Source organism: Ailuropoda melanoleuca, chromosome X (assembly GCF_002007445.2).
Source record: "Ailuropoda melanoleuca isolate Jingjing chromosome X, ASM200744v2, whole genome shotgun sequence".
Lineage (NCBI taxonomy): Eukaryota > Metazoa > Chordata > Mammalia > Carnivora > Ursidae > Ailuropoda > Ailuropoda melanoleuca.
The window spans coordinates 112269596-112293020 of NC_048238.1; the positions used below are offsets into that span (position 1 = coordinate 112269596).

The 23425-nt window shown below is 40.2% G+C and overlaps 1 protein-coding gene across 1 annotated transcript in view; it reads left to right on the plus strand.

The window, feature by feature from the left end:
- LOC109488451 (phosphatidylinositol-binding clathrin assembly protein) overlaps window positions 1-20064 on the plus strand; it is a 46788-nt gene extending 26724 nt beyond the window's left edge. Inside the window, exons 15-16 of the mRNA XM_034649066.1 lie at window positions 19012-19119; window positions 19951-20064. The gene's annotated coding sequence lies outside the window, so the exon portion shown is untranslated. The remainder of the gene's footprint in view (window positions 1-19011; window positions 19120-19950) is intronic.
- The last annotated feature ends 3361 nt before the right edge of the window (window positions 20065-23425 follow it).

A 23425-nucleotide genomic window follows, 5' to 3' on the forward strand; every position in this document is an offset into this window, starting at 1 on the left:
TAGCCATTTGTATGTCTCCATTGGAAAAGTGTCTGTTCATATCTTCTGCCCATTTTTTGATTTGATTATTTTTCTCTCGTGTATTGAGTTTGAGAAGCTCTTTGTAGATCTTGGATACCAGTCTTTTATCTGTAGTATCATTTGCAAATATCTTCTCCCATTCCGTGGGCTGCNGGGCTGCCTCTTAGTTTTTTTGACTGTTTCCTTGGCTGTGCAGAAGCTTTTTATCTTGATGAAGTCCCACAGGTTCATTTTTTCTTTTGTTTCTCTTGCCTTTGGAGATGTGTCATGAAAAAGGTTGCTGTGGCTGATGTCATAGAGGTTGCTGCCTATGCTCTCCTCTAGGATTTTGATGGATTCCTGTCTCACAATGAGGTCTTTCATTCATTTAGAGTTTATCTTTGTGTATGGTGTGAGAGAATGGTCAAGTTTCATTCTTTTGCATGTAGCTGACCAATTTTCCCAGCACCATTTATTGAAGAGACTGTCTTTTTTCCACCGGCAGTTTTTTCCTGCTTTATCAAAGATTAGTTGCCCAAAGAGCCAAGGGTCCATTTCTGGGTTCTCTATTCTGTTCCATTGGTCTATGTGTCTGTTTTTGTGCCAATACCATGCTGTCTTTGTGATCACAGCTTTGTAGTACAGCTCGAAATCCAGCAGTGTGATGCTCCCAGCTCTGTTTTTCCTTTGCAACAGTTCCTTTGTGATTCAGGGCCTTTTCTGGTTCCACATAAATTTAAGGGCATTTGTTCCAGTTCTTTGAAAAATGTCATTGGTACTTTGGTTGGGATAGCATTGAAAGTGTAGATTGCTCTGGGTAGCATGGACATTTTAACTATGTTAATTCTTTCGATCCATGAGCATGGAATATTTTTCCATCTTTTTGTATCTTCTTCAAAGTCTTTCAAGAGTGATTTGTAGTTTCTAGAATATAGATACTTTACGTCTCTGGTTAAGTTAATTCCAAGATAACATATGATTTTTGGTGCTATTGTAAATGGGTTGGATTCCCTAATTTCTCTTTCTTCAGCCTCGTTATTCGTGTATAGAAATGCAACTGATTTCTGGGCATTGATTTTGTATCCCGCCACATTACTGAATTGTTCTATAACTTCTAGTAGTTTGGGGGTGGATTCCTTTGGGTTTTCCATATAGAGTATCATGTCATCTGCGAAGAGAGACAGTTTGACTTCTTCCTTGCCAATTTGGATACCTTTGATCCCTTTTTGTTGTCTGATTGCTGTTGCAAGGCCTTCTAGTACTATGTTGAATAATAATGGCGAGAGTGGGCATCCTTGTCATGTTCCTGATCTTAAGGGAAAGGCTTCCAGCTTTTCCCCATTGAGAATGATATTCGGTGTAGGCTTTACATAGATGGTTTTTATGAGATTGAGGAATGTACCCTCTATCCCTACACTCTGAAGGGTTTTAATCAGGAAAGGATGCTGTATTTTGTCAAATGCTTTTTCTGCATCTATTGAGAGGGTCATATGATTTTTGGCTTCTTTCTTCCTGATAAAGTCTATGACACTGATTTGCGAATGTTGAACCACGCTTGCATCGCAGGTATGAATCCCACTTGGTCATGATGGATAATCCTTTTAATGTACTGTTGGATTCTATTAGCAAGGATCTTGTTGAGAATTTTGGCATCCATATTCATCAGGGATATCAGTCTGTAATTCTCCTTTTTGAGGGGGTCTTTGCCTGGTTTGGGGATCAAGGTAATATTGGCCTCATAGAATGAGGTTGGTAGCTTTCCTTCTGTTTCTATTTTTTGAAATAGCTTTAGGAGAATAGGTATTATTTCTTCTTTGACTATTTGGTAGAATTCCCCGAGAAAACCATCAGGTCCTGGCGTTTTGTTTTTTGGAAGGTTTTTAGTCACTGTTTCAATCTCTTCATAATTGATTGGCCTGTTTAAAAAATCAATTTCTTCCTGTTTCAGTCTTGGTAGTTTATAGGTTTCCAGGAAGGCCTCCATCTCTTCCAGATTGCTTAATTTATTGGCATAAAGCTGTTGTAAAAGTTTCTAATAATCCTTCCAATTTCATTGGTGTTGTATGTGACCTCGCCCTTTTCGTTCATAATTTTATTTATTTGGGTCCTTTCTCTCTTCTTTTGGATAAGTCTTGCCAGTGGTTTGTCAATTTTATTTCTTCTTTCAAAGAACCAGCTTCTAGTTCTGATGATCTGCTCTACTGTGCTCCTGGTTTCTAAGTCATTGATCTCTGCTCTAATCTTGATCAACTGCTTTCTCATGCGTGGATTATGCCTGTCCCTCTGTTGCTGTTCCAGCTTCTTGAGGTGAGAATATTAAAACTGCATTTTAGACTTTTCTATTCTTTTGAGTGAGGCTTGGATGACTATGTATTTCCTCCTTAGGACTGCCTTTGCAGTATCCCATAGGTTTTGGACTGTTGTGTTTTCATTCTCGTTGGTCTCCATAAATTGTTTAAATTGATTTTTGATTTCCTGGTTTATCGAGTCATTCCTGAGCAATATGGTTCTTAGTCTCCAAGTGCTTGAGTTTCTTCCAAATTTTTCCTTGTGGTTGAGTTCCATTTTCAGAGTGTTGTGGTCTCAGAATATGCATGGGATAATTTCAATCTTTTGGTATGAGTTGAGACCTGTTTTGTGTCCCAGAACATGGTCAATTCTTGAGAATGTTCCATGGGCATTAGAATAGAATGAGTATTCTTTGGTTCTGGGGTGTAGTGTTCTATATATATTTATGAGGTCCAACTGATCGAGTATGGCATTCAAAGCCTTTGATTCTTTGCTTAGTTTTTGCCAGGGTGTTCTATTTCTGATAGTGGGGTGTTGAGGTCCCCTACTATTAATGTATTTTTATCTATATGTCTCTTTATTCTGGTTAAGAGTTGGCTTGTGTATCTTCCTGCTCCCCTGTTGGGGGCATAGATATTTATAATTGTCATATCCACTTGTTGGATACATCCTTTAAGAATAATATAGTGCCCTTGTGTATCTCTAACTATAGTCTTTAGTTTAAAATCCAATCTGTCTGATATGAGAATTGCTACCCCAGCTTTCTTTTGGGGTCCATTGGCGTGAAAGATGGTATTCCATCCCTTTACTTTCATTCTTGATGTATTTTTAGGTTCACAATGTGTCTCTTGTAGACAGCAAATGGATGGGTCATGTCTTTTTATCCAATCTGCAACCCTGTGGCATTTTATGGGAGAGTTTAAGCCATTTAGATTGATAGAGATTATTGACAGATATGATTTTAATGATGCCATGTCCTCTGTAAAGTCTTTGTTTCTATAGATTGTGACTTTCTGTTCTGTATCACTCTTGGGGCCTTTTTACTTTAATAGAACCCCCCTTAATATCTCCTGTAGGGCTGGTTTCGTGGTTACGAAATTGGTCAATGACTGGCGATTCTGGAAGGTCTTTATCTCTCCATCAATTCTGAATGACAGCCTTGCTGGATAAAGGATCCTTGGCTACATGTTTTTCTCTGAAAGAGCTTTAAAAATGCCCCCCAACCCTTTCACTCATTCCAGGTCTGTGTAGACAGGTCTGACGTAATTCTGATACCTTTGCCTTGATATGTGAGTAATTTCTTTGCCCTGGCCGCTTTCAATACTGTGTCCTTGGATCTAATATTTGCGAATTGCACTATGACGTGACGTGGCGTAGGTTTGTCGTGGTTGAGCTTGGGAGGGGTCCTCTCTGCCTCTTGGACACGAATGCTTGTTTCGTTTGCTAGATTGGGGAAGTTTCCAGCTACAATTTGTTCAAATATCTCTTCTAGATCTCTCTCTTTCTGCACCCCTCGGGGATGCCGATGATTCTGACATTGGAACGTTTCATTGAGTCAGTAATCTCCCGTAACCTACATTCCTGAGTGTGGATTTTTTTAAGACCAGCTTCTATTTTCGTTTTTTCTTCTACTAACCCATCCTCCAATTCGCTAACGCGTTCCTCTGCCTCGGTGACCCTGGCCGTCAGAGCCTCTAGTTTTGACTGCATTTGGCTCATAGAATTTTTAATTTCTGTCAGATTCGCTCTCATTTCTGCCCTTAGGGATTCTATATTCTCAGCAACGCTTTCTCTGATGCTTTTTTCAAGTTTACTCATCATCTTGACCATTGTTGCTCTGAATTCCATTTCTGATAATTGGGATACATCCATATGTATTAATTCTGTGGCCGAGGCCAATTCTGTGGCAGAGGCCACAGACTCATTATCTTTTCTTTGCTGGGGGGGACTTCTCCTTCTCGTCATTCTGATGAAGAGAGATTGCAGGGTTGTCCAGAGCCCAAGTGTTGACTGGGACCCAGGCCGTGCGCCCTTGTTTTATAGAGATCTTAGGGATGTGGGCTTCTTCCTTAAAGAGTTTATTTATTTATTTGAGAGAGAGAGAGACAGTCAGCAAGAAAGGGAACCCAAGCAGAGGAGTGGGAGAGGAAGAAGCAGGTTCCCGGTGGAGAAGCCCGATGAAGGACTCCTTACGGAGCGTTGTGATCACACCCTAATCCGAAGACAGGTGCTTGGTGACTGCGCCACTCAGGCGCTCCGGGTTGTGGGCTTCTTGATTTTTCAGCCTGCCTTCTGGGGGAGGGGCCTGCCTGCCGGTACTCAGAAAACCCTGTTTCGGTAGAGTCTCCGTGTCCCCTGCGAGGGGGGATGGGGATGGGCACCCTGTGAGCCGGTTATTCCTGGCTTTTGTTCTCTGGCGGCTTTCCCTGGTGGACTGCTGTGCCTCTTCTGAGAGTCAGAGCAGCAGTGGCCGAATCTCAGCCTCTGTCTCAGAACAGAGGAGATCGCAGCCCGTTCTCCACTGATGTTCTGGCCACTTTAACTCTGTTTCTGTTGGTGCTGCTCAACCCTGCAGCATCCCGGGCTGTGCGCCCCACACCCGGCGTCCCAGCCCTCACTTCCAGGGCCAGCGCGCGTCTCTGTCCTTTGTGTTTCTAAGACCAGCAGCCGCCAGCCGCCCCCGTGCGCATCCAGAGCTCCCGGTCTCAGTCTGGATCCAGTGAGCACACCGGAGTTCTGTGAGAAGTCTGGTGGCGCGTGCTCCCCGCTCACGGTCCCAGTCTGTTTTCTCGCAGGTGCCGGTCCACGAGTCCACCCGCTCCCCAGTGCAGGTGGCTACTGCTTCCTGGTGCCCGAATGCGGTGGCTCCCTCCCCCTTCCATTTATCTTCCGATACCTGTGCGCAGTTTCACAGCTCCCCGCTTCGTACCTCAATACTCAGCGCTGGAGATGTTCATTTGTAGAGATCCAGATGTATCTTCCTGCGTCTCAGGTTGATTCCGTGGATGTTCAGGCTGGTACCTATCCAGCTCGGCTCAGGGGACCGGCTGAAAAAGGGGACCCCTACTCCTCTGCCATCTTAACTCCTCCTCCTCTCATTACCTTTCGATTTAAAGACTTTGCTGATGTTTTCTATTTTAACTTTTGTTTCAAGAGTGTTCATGATTACTTATTTAGGATTTTTATAATGACTGCTTTAAATTTGCCAAGTAATTCCAACATCTGTACCATCTCGTGATTGGTGTCTGTTGATTGTCTTTTCTCATGCAAGTTGAGATTTTCACGGTTTTCTTCATGTGCAAAATAATTTCGGATTATGTCCTGGACATTCTTGACTATTACTTTGTCTTTGGGCCTTTGATGGAGAATGTTGGTATTTGTGTTTTAGCAGGGACTTGACCTGGTTAGGTTTAAGCTGCATGTTCTGCCTCCTTCTCTGGCCTGTGGTTCCAGCCAGTGTCAGCTTGGTTTCTGCAGCCTTTGTGCTGCTATTCGGGCTGTTCCTGCATGTGTGCCACCCGATGGTCAGCCTGGGATCTGGGTGTTGGTCTCTTCTCTGTAATCATTCTTTGGTATGTTCACAAGATCAGATCTACCGTTGTGTTTTCATTTTCATTTGTTTCTATGTAATTTTTTGATTTATTCTTTGATTTCTTCTTTGACCTATTCATTGTTTAGTAGCATGTTATTTAACTTCCATGTATTTATGGGCTTTCCATATTTTTTCCTGTGGTTGATTTCTAGTTTCATAGTGTTGTGGTCAGAAAAGATGCATGGTATGACTTCTGTCTTTTTGAATTTGTTGAGACCCATTTCATGGCCTAATATGTGATCTATTCTGGAGAATGTTCCATGTGCACTTGAAAACAATGTGTATTCTGTTGTTTTAGGATGGAATGTTCTCAATGTATGTATTAAATCCATCAGTTCCAGTGTGTCATTCAAAGCCACTGTTTCCTTGTTGATTTTTTGTTTGGGTTATCTGTCCATTGATGTGAGTGGGGTGTCAAAGTTCCCTACTATTAAGTGTATTACTATATCGATTAATTCTTCTATGTTTGTTATTAACTGTTTTATGTGTTTGGGGGTGCTCCTATGTTGGGTGCATAAATATTTACAATTGTTATATCTTCTTGTTGGATCATCCCTTTTATGATTATATAGTGTCCTTCTTTGTCTTTTGTTACAGTCTTTGTTTTATTTTTTATTTTTTAAAGATTTTATCTATTTATTTGTCAGAGAGAGAGAGAGCACAAGCAGGGGGAGCAGCAGGCAGAGGCAGAGGGAGAAGCAGCTTCCCCGCTGCACAAGGAGCCCAATGTGGTACTCGATCCCAGGACCCTGGGATCATGACCTGAGCCAAAAGCAGTTGCTTAACTAACTGAGCCACACAGGCATCCCTTTTTATTTTTTTTAAAGATTTTATTTATTTGTTTGAGAGAGGGAGAGAGCAGGGGGGAGGGGCAGAGGGAGAGGGAGAAGCAGACTCCCCGCTGAGCAGGGAGCCTGACACAAGGCTCAATCCCAGGACCCTGGGTTCATGACCTGAGCTGAAGGCAGATGCTTAACTGACTAAGCCACCCAGGTGCCCCTACAGTCTTTGTTTTAAAGTCTATTTTGTATTATATAAGTATTGCTACCCTGGCTTTCTTTTGACATCCATCTCCTGAGGCAAGGGAAGTAAAAGCAAAGGTAAACTATTGGGACTACATTAAAATAAAAAGCTTCTTCACAGCAAAGGAAACAACAAAACTAATAGGTAACTTATGGAATGGGAGAAGATATTTGCAAATGACATATCCAATAAAGGGTTGGTATCCCAAATCTATAAAGAACTTACCAAACTCAACACCAAAAGATGAATAATCCAATTAAAAAATGGCCAGAAGACATGAACAGACATTTGTCCAAGAAGACATACAGATGGGTGCCTAGGTGGCTCAGCTGATTAAGCATCTGCCTTCGACTCAGTTCGTGATGCCAGGGTCCTGGGATCTAGCCCCACACCAGGCTCCCCACTCAGTGGGGAGCCTGCTTCTCCCTCTGCCCCTCCCCCTGCTTGTGCAATCTCTCTCTCTTTCTGACAAATAAATAAATATTTTTTTAAAAAGAAGACATACGGATGGCAAGCAAACACATGAAAAGGTGCTCATCATCACTAATTATCAGGGAAAGGCAAATCAAACTCACAATAAGATATCCCCTCACACCTGTCATAATGGCTAAAATCAACAACACAGGAAACAACAGGCGTTGGTAAGGGAGAAAGGGGAACCCTCTTACACTGTTGGTGGGAATGCAAACTGGTGCAGCCACTGTGGAAAACAGTATGGAGGTTCCTCAAAAAGTTAAAAATAGAGCTACCCTATGATCCAGTAATCACAGTACTGGGTATTTACCTAAAGAATACAAAAACCCTGATGCAAACAGATACACGCACCCTGATGTTTACTGCGGTATTGTTGACAGCAGCATTGTTGACAGTATGGAAACAGCCCAAGTGTCCATTGATAGATGAATGGATGAAGATGTGGTGTATATTTAGAGTGGAATATTATTCAGACATAAAAAATGAAGTCTTCCCATTTGCAATGACGTGGATGGAGCTAGAGAGTATTCTAATTGAAAACCTAACCCTCAGCCAAACCCTAACTCTAACCCCTAACTGTTAACCACTAACCACTAACCCTAAGCCCTCACCCTGACTATAACCCTCTACCTAAACTCATCCCTCTGTAGAGGTCTCTGAGCCACAGGACAGTAGACCCATTCCCTTACCCCAGCCCTAACCCTAACCCTTATCCTTATGGCAGTCTTACACCAAACCCTACTCCAAGATGTGAGGAGAGAAAGGATTTGGTGTATGTACGCAATGGTATATTACTCAGGCATGAAGAACAGGAGATCTAGCCGTGTGTAATGCCATGGTAGGAGGTAGAGAGTTTTCTTCTAATTGAAAACCTAATCCTAAGCCAAACCCTAACCCTAACCCCTAACCCCTAACCCTAACCCATCAATCTGACGGTTACACTTGTCCTAAACTTATCCCTCTGTAGAGGTCTCTGAACTACAGAACAGTAGGTCCATACCCTCACTACAGCCCTAACCCTAACTCTGACCCTTATTTCAGCCCTACACTGAACTGTACTCCAAGATCTGAGGAAAGAAAAGATTTGGTGTGTATGCACGCACACACACACACACACACAGAGGAATATTAGTTTGCCATAAAGAGAATGAAATCTTGCCATTTGCGACGACATGGATGGAGCTAGAGAGTATAATGCTAAGCGAAATAAGTCGGTCAGAGAAAGACAAATACCATATGATTTCACTCACATGTGGAATTTAAGAAACAAAACAAACAAAGGAAAAAAGAGAGAGAGGCAAACCAAGACACAGATTCTTAACTATGGAGAACACACTGATGGTTCCCAGAGGGGAGGTAGGTGAGGGAATGGGTGAAATAGGTGTTGGGGATTAAGAAGGGCACTTGTCCTGATGAGCAGTGGGTGCTGTATAGAAGTGTTGAATCACTACATTGTACACCTGAAACTAATAATACACTCTGTGTCATCTAACTGGAATTTAAATAAAAAACTTAATTAAAGATTAAATCTACCCCTGCGCAGATGGAGGGAGGGGCACCATGAGCCCAGGAGTTCATAAACAGCTTTCCTGTGTTTTTCTATCTCTGCTCTCTCTCAAGTACTTTCCTCAGGCCCCAAACCCAATCACTTCTTTGATGGAGATGAGTCAGGGTTCCAAATGGTGTTAGGACAGAGAATTATAAAAAAAACTTTGTCCCTCCCCTCATGGAGTCACAACTCCCCCTAATTGAGGAGAAAACTTCTCTCCTTGGAATATTTGCCACTTTTTTTGCCCTGATAGCCCTGCTTCAGGACTGCCTGGGAGCTGGGGTGTGAGGGAATATAGAAAAAGGAGAGAGAGGAAAAACACTGGGAGACTTTCTGACTTTCTTTGAGCTTTAGAAGTTCTCTTTAGAGCTACTCAGGTCAGAGCTAGACTTCTGGAGTTTTCTCTCATCTGTACAATAGCGATCTCTTCCAGGTTTCAGGCTGCTTTCAGTCCAGTGTGGAGGATAATGGAAGGGAAAAAGGATAAATTCACTGCCAGTACAGTGGTACTTTTAATTCTGGTGTTTTTTCCTAATCTACTTGCTGATGTTTACTTTTCAGTTTTCTAATAGCTGCCCAGGTGTCCTATCCAGGTTTTATATATAGGTGTTCCTTGGGAAAGGTAGGTTCTCTACGCTGACTAGATTTTAACTGCAACTAAAACCCAATCCTTACCTCTTAACTTGAGTTTCACTAATATTTTTATGTGATTGTAGATATATTTGGATATTTGTATTATAGGGCATTCCCCCATTTTTGGTCTTCCTTTGCAATGATTAGATTCCTTTTTTCTCCTTTTTCCCCCCTATTAACTTTTGAAGTTATACCTTCTTTTGCTATTATTTTGATGTTACTGTAGAGACTGCAGCATGCATAGTGAAACTATGAACGTCTAAAGCTAACGAGTAATTTCTTCTGAAACAACATAGAAGCTCAGAAAACTTTGATTTTGATCATACTCTCTGCTGACTTACTGTGCTATTTTCTATGGTACTTTGATATTATCTATTTAAAACTTTTTTTATTATTGTGAGATACATATAATATAAAATGTACTATCCTAACCATTTTAAGTGTACAATTCAGTGACATTAAATACATTCAAGATGTTGTGTAACCATTACCACTATGTATTTCCAGAATGTTTTCATCATGTCAAACAGAAACTATACCCATTAAAAATAACTCCTCATTCCTCCCACCCCGCCCGCAGCCTCTGGTAACCACTTTTCTATTTTCTGTCTCTATCAGTTTGACTATTATAGGTACTTTATTATAAGTGCAGTCATACATTATTTGTCCTCTTGTGTCTGGCTTATTTCACTTAGTGTAATGTCTTCAAGATTCATTCATGTTGTAGCATGTCTCAGAATTTCATTCTTTTTTAAGACTTAATAATTTTCCATCGTGTATATGTACAACATTTTGTTAATCCATGCATCCATTGATGGACATTTGGGTTGTTTCCCTCTTTTGGTTATTGTGAATAATGCTGTTATGAACATTGGTGTAAAAATATCTGTTTGAGCTTCTGCTTTCAATTCTTCGGGTATATACCTGGAGGTAGAATTGCTGGATCATATGGTAATTCTATGGTTAATTTTTTTCGGAATTGTCATGCCATTTACCCCAGTAACTAAAGCACTTTATATTTGTACCAGCAATGCATGAGGGTTCAGCTTCCCAACACACTCACCAACACTTGTTTCCTGGATTAAAAAAAGATTATTATAGCCACCACTAATGGGTGTGAATTAGTATCTCATTGTGATTTTCATTCTCGTTTCCCTAATGTTTAGTGAGTTGAGCGTCTTTTCATGTGATTTTTTGCCTTTTGTGTATTTTCTTTAGAGAAATGTCTATTTAAAACCTTTGGCCATTTTTGAATTTGGTTATTTGTTTTGTTGTTGTTAAATTGTAGGTGCTCTTATACATTTTGGATATTAATCCCCTATCAGATATATGATTAGGAAATATTTTCTCCTATTCTCTGGGTTGTCTTTTTACTGCCTTGATAGTATCCTTAAATACACAAAATTTTTAGAGTTTTCATGAAGCCCAATTTATTTTTTTTCTTTTGTGGCCTGGACTTCTGGTGTCCTATTGAAGAATTCATTGCCAAATCCAATGGTATGAAAGCTATCCCCTATGTTTTCTTCTAAGATTCTTGATAGCTTTTGCTCTTAAGTTTAGGTCTGGTTTGCTGCTGGTTTTCCTCCCTTTCTGCAGGGATTTTGTTGTTATTTCATTTTGTTTTATTTTTATTTTTTTGCCATTTTGTTGTTTGGGATCATTTCCCCTCTTTATTCAGCAGGTAAAAAAAGTGAAATTTAATAAGCTGAATTTGTTCTTATTGTTCAAGACTTGAAATAGGAGAAATTGTTAATACAAGCAGAATATCTAGAATTTTTCTGATTTCAAGCTTTTATCCAAACTTTTTCTAACTCATTTTAGTCTGTTATTTCTGTTCTGCCTATTTGGCAATGTTTTCATGACTTAAAATTTTTCTTTACTTAGTTAAAAACTATTTGCAATCAGTTCTTTTTATAGCTTCAATGCATTACATAAATTTCATGTGATGTAATACAGTTAATGGAAACTCTGAAGTCATTCACTCTACACAGCCTCACCACCAATTCATTCATTTTTTTTTTGGTACTGTTAATTTGGAAAAATGTTAAAAATACAGGAAAGTACAGAAGATAAAGTGTTAATATTTTGTCATAATTTTTTTCAGGTCATTTTAAATGAAATTTTACAAATAAAGCCAAAATAATCTTGGCACACCCCTAGTGCTAGTCACCCTCCACCTCTCCAGAGACAATGACTGTGATGAATTTATGTATGGCCTTCCAGAACATTTCCATTCCTTTAATATGGAAGAATATGTAGTATTATTTTCTATGATTTTTAAAAAACTGATTATAATCATTATCATTTCCTTCTTATGTTTTTGAGATCTATATAGTTTGGTGCATATTAATTATAATGGCTCAGTGACATTCTACATAGTGATATGCTACCATGTATTAGTATATTTTATCCCTTTACTGAAAAATTCCGCGAAACAGTTATCTTATATGCTATGTTACTATTTCTTTTCCTCTCAGTCTCTCTTGACCTATTGCAGTAAGGACCCTGCCTGCCCCCATTGTTCTTATCTCAGTCATGAGTGACATCCATATTACGATAACCAATGGCCACTCCTCAGTCCACATCATGTCTTACCAATGGCATCTGATACAGCTGATCAATCCCTCCTTGAATTGTTTTTTTTTCACTTAACTTCTAGCATATCATACTCTCAACCTGTTGTTCCTTCTCAGATTCCTCTTTCCTGTCACTAAATATTGGACAGGATCAATTTCTGGATCAATCTCTGAGTACCTTGTCTATCAACACTCATTCCCTTGGTGATTCCATCTACATCACGGCTTTAAATGTATATTTATGTTCTGATGACTCCCAAAGTTGTATCTCCAGTCTAGAGGTCTTCCCTACTACCAATTTATACGTCCAGCTACCTAACTGACATCTTCACTTGAATGTATAATAGGCATCTCAAACAGTATGTGACCAAAACTGAACTCTGGATCTCCTCAAAGCTGTTCTATCCACAGCCATCCCAGCCACAGCTGATAGCAACTTTGTCTTTCCAGTTGCTCAGGCCAAAAACCTTGGAGTCCTCCTTGATGCCTCTCTTTCTTCTGCTCCATAAGTGATTGGCTTACAGTATAAGTTAGATCAAGCCGCTCAGGTACAACTGCCCCCTCCCATTTCTCTGAGTAAAAGCCAAGGCTCTCTATGCTCTCTCTCTGTCTTCATATCTTGGCACATTTGCCTGGCTTAGTTTATTCTAGGCTGTTCTTTGAGTACACCAGGCAGCCTTCCAGCTCAGGGCATTTGCAACTTTCTGTGCCCTGGCCTTGCAGCACTATTTTCTTAGATAACCATTTTGCTCACTACCTTACTTCTTCAGGGATCGGACCAAATGACTCTGTTCTTCTTTTTTTTTTTTTTATATTGTGTTAATCACCATACGGTACATCCCCAGATTCCGATGTAAAGTTTGATGCTTCATTAGTTGCGTATAACACCCAGTGCACCATGCAATACGTGCCCTCCCTACTACCCATCACCAGGCTATCCCCTTCCCCCACCCCCTCCCCTCTGAAGTCCTCAGTTTGCCTCTCACAGTCCATAGTCTCTCATGTTTCATTCCCCCCTCTGATTACCCCCCTTTTCTTTATCCCTTTCTTCCCCTACCGATCCTCCTAGTTCTTATGTTCCATAGATGAGAGAAATCATATGATAATTGTCTTTCTCTGCTTGACTTATTTCACTTAGCATTATCTCCTCCAGTGCCGTCCATGTTGCAGCAAATGTTGAGAATTCGTTCTTTCTGATAGCTGAGTAATATTCCATTGTATATATGGACCACAGCTTCTTAATCCAGTCATCTGTTGAAGGGCATCTCGGCTCCTTCCATGATTTGGCTATTGTGGACAATGCAGCTATGAACATTGGGGTGCATATGGCCCTTCTCTTTACTACGTCTGTATCTTTGGGGTAAACACCCAGTAGTGCAATGGCTGGGTCATAGGGTAGTTCAATTTTTAACTTTTTAAGGGACCTCCACACTGTTTTCCAGAGTGGCTGTACCAACTTGCATTCCCACCAACAATGTAGGAGGGATCCCCTTTCTCCACATCCTCTCCAACAATTGTTGTTTCTTGCCTTGTCTATCTTTGCCATTCTAACTGGCGTAAGGTGGTATCTCAGTGTGGTTTTGATTTGAATTTCCCTGATGGCTAATGATTTTGAACATTTTTTCATGTGTCTGTTAGCCATTTGTATGTCTTCATTGGAAAAGTGTCTGTTCATATCTTCTGCCCATTTTATGATTTGTTTATTTGTTTCTCGTGTATTGAGTTTGAGAAGTTCTTTGTAGATCTTGGATACCAGTCCTTTATCTGTGGTGTCCTTTGCAAATATATTCTCCCATTCCGTGGGCTGTCTCTTAGTTTTTTTGACTGTTTCCTTGGCTGTGCAGAAGCTCTTTATCCTGATAAAGTCCCATAAGTTCATTTTATCTTTTATTTCTCTTGCCTTTGGAGATGTGTCGTGAAAAAGGTTGCTCTGGCCGATGTCATAGAAGTTGTTGCCTATGTTCTCCTCTAGAATTTTGATGGATTCCTGTCTCACATTGAGGTCTTTCATCCATTTGGAGTTTATTTTTGTGTATGGTGTGAGAGAGTGGTCAAGTTTCATTCTTTTGCATGTAGCTGTCCAATTTTCCCAGCACCATTTATTGAAGAGACTGTCTTTTTTCCACCGGATGTTTTTTCCTGCTTTATCAAAGATTAGTTGCCCAAAGAGCCGAGGGTCCATTTCTGGGTTCTCTATTCTGTTCCATTGGTCGATGTGTCTGTTTTTGTGCCAGTACCATGCTGTCTTTGTGATCACAGCTTTGTAGTACAGCTCGAAATCCGGCATTGTGATGCCCCCAGCTTTGTTTTTCCTTTTCAACAGTTCCTTGGAGATTCGGGGCCTTTTCTGGTTCCATACAAATTTAAGGACTATTTGTTCCAGTTCTTTGAAAAATGTCCTCGGTATTTTGATCGGGATAGCATTGAAAGTGTAGATTGCTCTGGGTAGTATGGACATTTTAACTATGTTAATTCTTCCAATCCATGAGCATGGAATATTTTTCCATCTTTTTATGTCTTCCTCAATATCTTTCAAAAGTGATCTATAGTTTCTAGCATATAGGTCCTTTACGTCTCTGGTTAAGTTAATTCCAAGGTAACGCATGGTTTTTGGTGTTATTGTAAATGGGATGGATTCCCTAATTTCTCTTTCTTCAGTCTCGTTATTCGTGTATAGAAATGCAACTGATTTCTGGGCATTGATTTTGTATCCTGCCACCTTTGACTCTGTTCTTGACTACCCCATATAAATGGCAGCCCACTATTACCCAATGAGTTACTTTTCTATTCTTATCTTATTCAACACTTCTGTCACTCAGCCAGCACATATTCTTAACCATCTACTATGTTCTAGTTACTGTTTTAGAAGCTGTGAATGTAGCAATAATCAAAAGAAACAAAAACCCATGCCCTCATGGGACATGCATTCTAATGATGGTAAGTATAAACAATAAATAAAATAAATAAGGTGACATGCTAGGAAGACATTTAAAGCAGGGAAGAAGAATTTAGAGAATTGGGGTAGGTTTCCAGTGAACACCTTATTGAGAATATGACTCAGTCTTAAGTAAAAAACTGAAAGAGGTGAGGGAATAGGCCAAGCGGAAGATCAGTTCCAGGGAGAGGGAGTGGTCAATGCAAAAGTCCTGAAGAGTGTCAGGAGACAGTAGATGAGATCACCTAGGAGTGCGTGTAGACAGTAACACAGGTCCAAGGAGTGAGCTCTGGGATGACTTGCCATTCATGGGGCAGGGAGCTGCAGAGGAACTTACAACGGAGGTAGAAAAGGGGTGGCCAGTGAAGGAAGAGGGATGTTTCTCGAAATGCTCTTAGATTTGGAAACACCATACTTTCTTAGTTTTCCTCCCTTCCTCCTACCTCTTTTCTTTTAATTTTAACGTTCTTAAATTGTTTTTATTTGAGTATAGTTGGCACACCATGTTGCATTAGTTTCAGGTGTACCACAGAGTAATTCAGCATCTCTCTATGTTATGCTGTGCTCAGCACAAGTGTAGCTACCATCTGTCACCATACAACACCATTACAATACCGTTGACCATCTTCCCTGTGCTGTGCCTTTTATTCCCATGACATACTCATTCTATAACTGGGAGCCTGTATCTCTCACTCCCCTTGACCCATTTGGCCCATCCCCCCAGTCCCTGCCCCTCTGGCAACCAGCGGTTTGTGCTCTGTATTTGTAGGTCTGATTCTGATGCTTCTTTGTTTGTTTATTCCTTTGTTTTATTTTTTAGATTCTACATATAAATGAAATCATATGGCATTTGTCTTTCTCTGTCTGACTTATTTCCCTTAGCGTAACACCCTCTAAGTCCATTCATGTTGTTGCAAATGGCAGAGTCTCATCCTTTTTTATGGCTGCATAATAGTCTGTCTTCCTTATCCACTTGTCTATCAGTGGACACTTAGGTTGCTTCCATATCTTGGCTATTGTAAATAATGCTGCCATAAACATAAGGGTGCATATATCTGTTTGAATTAGTATTTTCAAAGATGTCTTCTTTGGAAAAATGTCTATTCATGTCTTCTCATTTTTAAATTGGATTGTTTGTGGGGTTTTTTGGTGTTGAGTTTCATAAGTTCTTTGTATATTGTGGATATTAACCCCTTATCGTATAAGTCATTTGCAAATATCTTCTCCCATTCAGTTGGTTGTCTTTTTGTTTTGTTGATGCTTTCATTTGCTGATCTCACAGCTCTTTTCAGTCTTCATTTGGACTTCTCTGTGCAACTTCTATAATAATTAACTATATTTGCCAGTTAACCCCCAAAAGAGGATTAGAGGAGTATTATATGATCCTAGGTGTGTCTATATGCTTAGAGCTAAGTTTGGCCTCAAGTGTGGAGAAAGTAGACTTAATAGGAGTATAAGGGAATGGGGTAGAGCTGAGATACTCTACAGGAAAGGATAGACAGTCAGGGTCCAAGTCCCAAAAGGTAATTCCAGGCTGGGAATCAGTAATCAGATGGCACCTATTGTTAGTATATAACAGGGACTGAAGCAAAATCTGTGGATTGAAGAGTAAAAACTGAAGGACTACAAAAAGAACCAGGTTATATCACAGATTCTTTCCAAACAAAAGTGAATAGAATAGGGCCCATTCCCTAGGGAGTTACAGGAATCAGATACAAAGTCGTCCCTCGCATTGGCTGGACTGTAGAATGGGGATCCGACTCCTCAGACATGAGTAACTACAGACCCAGGTGGATTGGAGGGAGCATACACACCTAGGTTTCCTAAAAGGACTAGGTTCTCCATCTAGTCACTGCATGGGGCTATTCCAGGGCGCAATATCTGATAGTGTCATGTAAATGGACCAAGATCTCGATCCTTGGGCAAGAGCAATTTTGATGATTTCTAAGCAGCACTGTTTGTAAGGCAGGAAGTCTTTTTTTTTTTTTTTTTTAAAGATTTTATTTATTTTAGAGAGAGAGCACAAGTGGTGGGGAGGGGCAGAGGCAGAGGGAATAGCAAGCTCCCCACTGAGCCAGGAGCCCCACATGGGGCTTAGACCTGAGCTGAAGACAGACACTTCACCGACTGAGCTACCGGGCACCCATGTAAGGCAGGAAGTCTTATCAAGCCCTTTGTTTAGTCCTGCAGAAGTGGCAGCCCTGTACACTGAAGATAGCTGGGAGCTGCTTCTAAATTGCTGGCATAGGGTTAAGACAACAACAGGAGGGGCTCCTGGGTGGCTCAGTTGGTTGGGTGTCCGACTCTTGGTTTGGGCTTAGGTCGTGATCTTGGGTTTGTGAGATCAAGCCCCACATCAGGCTCTTTACCCAGTGGGGAGTCTGCTGGAGATTCTCTCTCCCCTTTTCTCTCTGCTCCTCTCTCCACTTGTGAGCACATGTGTACGTTCTCTCTCAAATAAATAAATGTTAAAAAAGAAAGAAGGACAGGAAAACTTAACTTCAAAACTTAACCTTATTATCAACTAAAATTCTACTAGTCTTTTTCACTTCTCCCCTGTTCACTTCTACCAATACCCCCATGGAGATTTTTAAGATCCAGGAGCAAAACTGAACAATTTTCTTTGTGAAACTTCATCTATTCACTTGGGATCCTATCTCTAGCCTGGCAAGCACATTGTTTCTGAGTCTATTTAATATATTTATTATCCCTTCCAATATATACGTTATTCACATGTTCAATGCACATGTGTCCTACATTTTCATTAATAACTTAGATAAAGATAATCTGTAAGAACAAGGACACAGTTCTGCAGCATATCACCAGAAACCTCTCAGCAGGTCAACACATTAATCATTAGTCTTTAGATATGAGTCATTTCAACAGTTTCTAATTTACCCAGTTTTCCTTAACTATAGCCCACACTGCCCCAACTTGTGAGGAAAACGTGCAATAGGTACAGATTGAGAAGCAGTAGGCTTGGAAAGTCACGCCAAGGAGTTTCACACTGTCGACACTTAGTGAGGATCCATTTAAGAGGTTTAAACAGGGAAGGAGATGGTTAGAGTCTTATCTTAATAGGTCATGCAACCTCCTTATATTGGTCTTTCATTAAATGTCCTTCATCTTTTGAATATATTTAAAAATCTGTATACAAATGCCAAATCATAATGTTGTACACTTTAAACAATTTCAATTATACCTCAATAAAGCTGGAAAAAAATCTGAGCCTAACAGGTCACTGGAAAGATAATGCAAACTAGAGAGATGTCAAAGCAAGAATTGATGGTGTGATGGGTAGTAAGGAGGGCACGTATTGCATGGTGCACTGGGTGTTATACGCAACTAATGAATCATCGAACTTTGCATCAGAAACCAGGGATGTACTGTATGGTGACTAACATAATATAATTTAAAAAATTAAAAAAAAAAAAGAATTGATGGTGCGCCTGCCTGCCCTTTCCTCATTCCTTTCACCAGGAAAATGTCTATATATCCTTCACATTTAACCTTTAAATCATCATATCAAATCACATACTTCTACTGGAGTATTTCATCAAAGATACAGACATCTCGTATACTTAACATGTTCCATGTCTACCTACAGACTTCCCTTCTCTTTCCCATGACGATTATTGGCCTTGAGATGTAGGAGTTCTTTTTCTCATTAAGAGTCCTTTGTAGGCCTTATTGGCAGTTAATTCATTCCTCCTTTTCAAGAACTATTTTTTAGGTCTTTTTCCTTCACACTTTATTACCAGCAGCTCCTTCACAGATCTATATTTCTTTCTAGCATTTAGCATTCCTATCAGTTGACATTCATTAAATGTAATATTTACTGTGGGGGACTACTTGCCCTCTTGGTACTATTGTATGAGGAGAACAATTAAATAGTAATTAAGTCTTCACTTTTTGTTTTCTTTTCCATTTGAATTCATAGGTTCGAACTCCAATGGGAGCTCCTTCCCTGATGGCACATCAACCCATGATTCATACGCAACCAGGCTTAAGGACCAACAATTCCTCTGCTCCAGCCACAAGAAATAATGTATGTTTGAACTTCTGTTGCTCAGGGCCTTGGCAGAGATGTACAATCACTGGAGGCAGGACCAGTGCTAGAACAGTCTTACAACCTATACATCTTTTGTGCACTGTTGGTCTCTCATAGAAGAAAAACTAATTCTAACATTTTCAGCATTATAAAAACACACAGAAAACCTGGTACTCTACAAACTTGTGTTGTTAAGCCTCAACTGGGTTCTGATACCTACTCAGTTTTATTCATTCATTCAACAAACCCAACTGTCATCAATGCTGGAGAGGTGGATAACTCAGCCTGGAGATTTCAGGAACAACTTCCCAGAGAAGTGATACCCAAGTTGATTGCTAAGATTTAAAAATAGGTAGCCAGATAAACGTATAAACAGATAGGAAAGCACAAAGCACCATGAGAGATCAAAGGAGGGAATGATTAGATCAAGGATGGAAGGTTCCAGGGAAATGAATATCACATAGTAGGGAGGATTCCAACCAGTAGATGTATAGATAATAGAAGTTTTGCATTACAGGCAGAGAAAACAGTGTGGGCAGAGAAGTGGTTGCAGGAAGTGAAAATGTGGATGAAGTTAGCTGAAGCATATGGCTTCAGGGTATTGTTTTGTAGAAGTCTTTACAGTGTTTCTTCCTTCAGTCTTTAGGTGATGTATTGGGCCCCCGGGTTCCTGAATGCTTGTTTTAGGAGGCCTGACAAAGCTTCGGGTATTAGATAATAAGATTGATCAGAGTTTTATGTAAAAATATTTGTAATTGATTTTATAACCACAAAGAAAAATATGTAGAAATGATAAAATATTTACATATCTGTCTTTCTTTCATGCAGACACAATCCATGTAGAACTACCAAAGCAAAAAGGTTCAGATTCAGAGGTGAGCAAAGGTGATGATCTCTCTACAGCCTGAACTGAATCATCCACATCTTCCAAGTAAAATAAACATGCATTTGAACATTCCGTACTTTTGAGATTCTTCAATTAAGTGTTTTGGAGGTGATACGTTCTACTTCTCTTGTTTTAATAGCTATCCTTGAAATGTTACCCTGCAAAATTATTAAAAACTGAAGTTAGTATTTTAATTTCCCCTCCCAAATAACCCAAGGACCTTAGAACACTTTTAACCTACAAGGACATTCCCTCCCAACTTACATACTTCGGTGGTCCCATATTTTGGCCCTGCCCCATTTTGTTAGCCCCCCCAAATTAAAAGTATTAGACAGGCTGGCTCAGTCTGTAGACCTTGCAATTCTTGATCTCGGGGTTGTGAGTTCAAGCCCCGCACTGGGCATAGAGCTTACTTAAAAAAAGGATTAGTATTTATGGAAACAGTTTTTGCTTAGATTTAGCCACATGTTTACCAATTCTTTGTTTGCTATCTCTTCCTGCACTGGAATCATTCCTTCTTTCTTAAGTACAACTTTTAGAAGTTCATTTAGTATAGTTATGCTTGTGATAAACTCAGTTTTTGTTTATCTGAAAATATATTTCTTGTTAATCATTATTTTTAAACCAGATTTTAAATTGATATATACATACAAGTTCTATAAGCATGATTGTACAAATCTCTTTGTGGACAAATGTGGATATATCTCTTGGATAAATACCTAGGAGTGGAATGGCTGGGTCATAGAGTAGGTGTTTGTCTAAAATTAAAACTGCCAAAAGTTTTCCAAAAACAACTGTTCCACTTTATCCTACTGGCAATGTATGAGTATTCCAGGCAGTCCAGATTCTGGCCAACAATTACTGCTATCAACATTTTAATCTTGCCTGTTTTATTGGGTTTGTAATAACATAATATTGTGGTTTAATTTACATTTCTCTGATGACTAAGCAACTTTTAACATACTTATTGGTCTTTCCAATCTTTATTGGTGAAATGTCCAACTATCTTGTTCATTTTAATGTTTTCTTTGCTTGTGATTACTTATTTGTAGTTATTTATACATTCTGAATATTAATTCTATGTTAGATATATATTCTACAAATAATCTGTCCCAGTCTGTGGCTTGCCTGTTCACGTTCTTAATGGTATCATTTGGTGAGCAGGTGTTCCCTAAATTTGCAATCTAATTTATGAAGTTTTTCTTTTATGATTAGTGCTTTCTGTGTCATCAGAAATATTTGATTCTCCCACTGTCATGAAGATACCTCCTGTTTTCTTTGAGAAGGTCTATAGTTGTAGTTTTTATGTTTAGATCTATGATCCATCTAAAATACATTTTTATGTTTGGTGACAGGTAAGGGTAGAGGTTTATTCTTCATATAGTTATGCAGTTGTTCCTGAAACATTTGTGAAAAGCAAATTCTTTCCCCCTTGGGTTGCCTTGGTAGATTCTCAAAAATCAATTGACAACAAATTTATGGCTCTATTTTTTTGCTTTGTTTTGTTCCACTGAGTTATATCTCTATCCTTAGACCAACAACACACCGTCTTGATTACAATAGTTTTTTGTAGGTCACAAAATCAGGTAGTATTAGTCTTCCATGTTCATTCATATTTTCCAAGGTTGTATCAGGTATTTGGGTTCTCTTTGAAAATCCCATGAAACTATTACAATCAGCTGATCAATTTCTTGTTTTTTTTTAAAGATTTTATTTATTTATTTGACAGAGATAGAGACAGCCAGTGAGAGAGGGAACACAAGCAGGGGGAGTGGGAGAGGAAGAAGCAGGCTCACAGCAGAGGAGCCTGATGTGGGGCTCGATCCCACAACGCTGGGACCACGCCCTGAGCCGAAGGCAGACGCTTAACCGCTGTGCCACCCAGGTGCCCCAATTTCTTGTTTTTTTTTTTTTTAAAGGCTCCTGAGAATGCTGATTGGGACTATACCGAGTCTACAGTTAAATTTGGAGAAAATAGACATATAGAAACGTTAGCAATATCGGTGCTTCCAAATCATGAACATGGCTTAAGTCTCCATTTATTTATTCAGGCACTCTTTAAATTCTCTCCGTTGATTTGGAGTTTTTAATGGTAACTAGCGTATTTCATTATCTAGCTACGAAGTACTTTATATTTTTAAATTCTAATATAGTGGTACTATTTAATTTCATATTCTAAGGTTTTGTTACTACTATATAGAAGTTCCCACTGCCCTCCACCACCACCCCATTCCAGTCCTCGGCCCCTCCACCTCTTTAGTCTTACTGCCCTGCTCAATTTCTTCTCTCCTCCTGCATAAATCATCTTCCCAGCCCTCCACCACCTCCCCTTTCCCTAGTCCTATAGCCCCACCCCATGTCCATTCCTCCAGGTTTTTCCTGTCCCAGGTCCTCTAGCCCTGCTCCTTCCAGTCCTCCAAACCCTCTCTTCTTTTTTTTATAATATTTTTTTATTATATTATGTTAGTCACCATACAGTACATCCTTAGTTTTTGATGTAAAGTTCCATGATTCATTACTTGTGTATAACACCCTGCACCATGCAATACGTGCCCTCCTTAATACCCATCACTGGCCTATCCCAGTCCCCACCCCCTCTCCCCTCTGAAGCCCTCAGTTTGTTTCCCAGAGTCTATAGTCTTTCATGGTTCATTACCCCTTCTGTTTACCNTTCATTTCCCCTTCTGTTTCCCCCCCCCCCCCTTTCTTCTTCCCTTTCTTCTATCAGGTCCTCTACAAACACCTCTCTTTCTAGTCTCAAGCCCCACTCGCTTTCCTTACTCCCTCAGCACCATTACATCAGTCCAGTCCTCTGCCCGGTTCTTTCCCCCTCCCCTCTCTCTACTCCTGCAACCTCTCCCATCTCCCCCAGTCCTAGAACTCCTCCTCTCTCCCCAGTCTTCTAGCTCTGGCCACTTTCCTCACTCTTCCAATGTCCTCCCTACCCTGGTCTCCCCAGGTCTGCAGTTCTGCCCCTCTCCAATCCACCTGCCTCCCTCTCCTCAGTTCTCCATCCCTGCCCATTTGTTTTTACTACTCCAGTCTTGCTGTATTTCCTATACCTCCAGCTATGTTACCCTCCCTGAGCAGGTTCCTGAGTGTGTTCAGAGTGGAGGGTGAGCCTCTCCTCCAATTTTCCTGTCTCCCTTTCTTCTTTCTGTCTGTATAAACCCCACATCCCAGAGTTCCAGCTCTGCTCAATGTCCTTTGGCCTCACCCTCTTTTTAAATTATATTGTTCTTCTTCCCTTCTCTGGTCCTTAATTGTTTTGCTTGCCCCTTGCTCCATCATTATCATACTCTGCCATACCCTCTCCCCAGTGTTCTTTCCCTGTCCCATCCCCATCCCCCAGCTCTCAGGTAGATCTTCATTCTTTTTACTGCTTTCCCCTCACAGTTTTATTTTGAATTTCAGTAG